General features: G+C 47.9%; 1 pseudogene; it reads left to right on the top strand.

The window, feature by feature from the left end:
- Positions 1 to 1,595: 1,595 nt before the first annotated feature.
- Positions 1,596 to 2,960, top strand: LOC123067886 (uncharacterized; annotated as a pseudogene).
- The last annotated feature ends 368 nt before the right edge of the window (positions 2,961 to 3,328 follow it).

Raw genomic sequence — 3,328 nt, 5'->3', positions numbered from 1 at the left:
TATTATTTTTTCTGAAAACTTGGTCACATATAATGACACAATACGAAGGTTTTCCAATTTTTTGATTTTTTTTGAATTTTTTATGCTCGTTTCAAAATGCGGTCAAAACGACAGGAATGACCGTTCCTAGTTAGTGGTTGAATCTTGGAACTTCTTTGGTGTTTCTCTAATTAAATAGATACTTATGTACCTAGAAATGATTTTTGGAAAAAAATAAAGAGCAAACTATAAGGCAGCTACAATTCAAATTTGACCCGCTTCCTACTGAATCGGCGGGAATCTGTCTTTTTCACCAGAGGTGGATCAAAACTTTTTACACCCAACCATTTGGTCAATTGTGCATTAAATATGGCCTAGTATTTTAGAAAAATGATTTGATACAATTTTGCAACAATTATTTGGTAGGTCCTTCACAAAAAAACTCATTTTGGGCACTCGGAAAATGGAAAATGATTTTTTCGTCCAAAGATAATGAAAACTTTCTTAGGAAACATTGTTTGCCATTCCAATATGCACCCTTGTGCACAATATGAGATCATTTGAACAAATTCTGGTTCAAATTTTCCCCGCTTCCCACTGAATGGGTGAAATTTGTTTTTTTATAAGAGGTGGATCAAAAGCTTTTGACATGTAACTATTTGGTCAATTTTACATAAAATATGGTCTAATATTTTTGAAAAATGGAGTTATGCTATTTTGGAACAAATATTTGGTAGCTTATTCATAGCAAAAACCATTTTATGCACTCGAAAAATGGAAAATCATCTTTTTGTGCAAAGAAAATGAAAGCCATTGAGCTATGGCATCGTTTGCCATTCTAAGATGCACACTTATGAAAAAAAATGAGATCATTTTGACAAACTATGACATTGTTATGTTTACAAAAATTCAAATTTTGGGGTCCAAAATTTTAGGATTCAAGTGCGAGATAGCCGGCCAATGAGACGCGAGGAACTACTTTCACGCGGATCACCAAATTGGACGCAATCTGAGCCATCCATCACGCATCCATCCAACGATGGAGCTACTCCCGAGAATCAAAAACCCTAATCAAACCACCCACCCTTCCCTCGATTCCCAGATCCTCACCCGCCGCCACCCCCACTCACCCACTCCCTCGCTCCCCTCGGTCCCCCAGATCCATCCTCTCCTCTCCCGCAACCCCAAACCCGGCCATGCCACCGATCGCCACTCCCCCAAACCGAGCCCCGGCCCCGTCGGCGACCTCCTCCCCCACTCCTCGACTCGCGGCGACATCCTCTACTTCATACCCGTCGGCCGACCAACTAACCTTCTCCTCCTCCTCCTCGTCTCCCCATGATTCGATTTGGAACCCCCTCCGGTGAACCAGCCATCGGCGACCGCCTCCACTCCGCTACCGGCGCCACCTCCCCACCCTTCACTGGCTGGAGATCCACTCGAGCTCCCCTCCTCCAATCCCGCCGTCGTCGCCGTGGCCGACCCCCAACCCCACCCCACCGGCGACCGTCTCCACCAACCCCATCACCACCGGTGACCTCCCTCCCTCCCCAGATGGATGGATGGATGGACGGGGACGACGACAGCGGCGCCGGATCCGCATCCACCATCTCTCGATGGGGGCCATGTACTACTCGGTGAGCAGCAAGCAGGCGCTAGAGTGGGCCGTCCGGAACCTGTTCCGTCAGGGCGACACCGTCGTCGTCCTCCACGTCCAGCGCCACGGCGGGGAGGAGGCCAAGCACGCCGTCTGGGCCAAGTCCGGATCCCGTAAGTGCTCCGACACACCCACCCCTCTGTTCGCTTCGATCTCAAGCTAACGCGTGCTCGATCGGCTCCCCCGCAGCGCTCATCCCTCTGTCCAAGTACCGGGAGCCGGAGGTGATGAAGAACTACGGCGTGACCTGTGACACCGAGGTGCTCGACATGCTCGACACTGCCGCGCGCTAGCTCAAGGTATGTTGCTTTTTGTATATGCGCGGGAGGTGTTCCGATCCTCTGATGTGATCGATCGAGCATGGAGGAAGATGGACTGACTGGCTCTCCGGCCTGATCGTCAGCTGAAGGTGGTGGCGAAGGTGTACTGGGGTGACGCCAAGGAGAAGCTCTGCGACGTGTTGGAGGAGTAGAAGATCGACACCATCGTCATGGGCAGCCGCGGCCTCGACACCATCCAGAGGTACGATACTACTCCTGTCAAAATGTTGCTCCGGACATGTGCGATTCTTGGTCATAGTTTCCCAGAGCACGAAATCGGCGGTTGCTGCTTGCATAAAGTAGTACGGTATTCTTGTTCAGATAGGCAATCCTCACGTCATCGGGGTTAATATAGTACTACTATCAAACATTGCTTGATTCAAGATGCATGCGAAGTCAAATGTCCGTGAAGCAATAGTTCAAATAAATTGGTCTGATTACTACTTGTGGCAAGTGATTTAGACAATAGTACCACTATTTTGTGTCTGATTACTACTTCAGGAACCTGGTCTTGTTTCTGTTTTCTGGCTGTTGGTTTTGTTTCCAGGTTCTTTTTTGGGGGAGGAATGGATTAGTTATGACTGAATTTGCGTTGGCTGGCGTTACATGTCTTCAAAAACCTGGCCTTGTTCCTTTTACCCCCAAAAAAGGACCAGGTCAATGTGCTAATTCCTGGTTCATCTTTGTCTGGATGAAGATTTGTAGGTTGCATGGTGACAGTTTCACCATGAGAATCGTCCGTCCGTCCGCGGGTGCTGATTGGCAGGGAGAAGGTGGTGCTGAGGATCTTGAAGACGGTGAAGAACTCGCGCAGCGCCGTGCTCAAGACCTCTGCGATGGCATGCACTGCTCTGCACTGCTCTGTGTCCATTCATGCTTCGCAAAGGTAACTCCTTCCCTAGTTATTCCTCGTCGATCTCATGGCACATACTTATCCCTCCATGGTAGCTGACCAAAGAACCATCTGATTTCTGAACCTGTTCCAGGGGGAGCTAGATGTATGATGTACGGCAACGGGAATGGTGAGCTGGGACAACCAGATCGAGTCCCTTCTCTACATGTTGGTTTTGCTCCCTTGCATAGCAGTAAATGACATATCACATTTTCAGAACGTACGATGCAGCAAAATTTGTGTGCTACCCTTTGTTTGTTGGTTGTTATTTTGTGATACACCTTTGCTCAAATACCGATCTGTACTGCCCTGTTATTATGCCCCACCATACGTGCATTTATGCTTGTTCGCCCCAGCCTAGTTGATGAACTATTCACCATATAGCTCAACTAAAATACAGCATGCTATTTGATTCTTGTAGTGTACCATCGAATGATCAGTTCACCAACATTTACTTCTGTACCTGTGCTCTCTAGAGAT

The sequence above is a fragment of the Triticum aestivum genome, chromosome 3B, assembly GCF_018294505.1.
Source record: "Triticum aestivum cultivar Chinese Spring chromosome 3B, IWGSC CS RefSeq v2.1, whole genome shotgun sequence".
Classification (NCBI taxonomy): Eukaryota; Viridiplantae; Streptophyta; class Magnoliopsida; order Poales; family Poaceae; genus Triticum; species Triticum aestivum.
The sequence above is the reverse complement of the archived record's forward strand: the minus strand, read 5'-3'. Positions and strand labels throughout refer to the sequence as shown.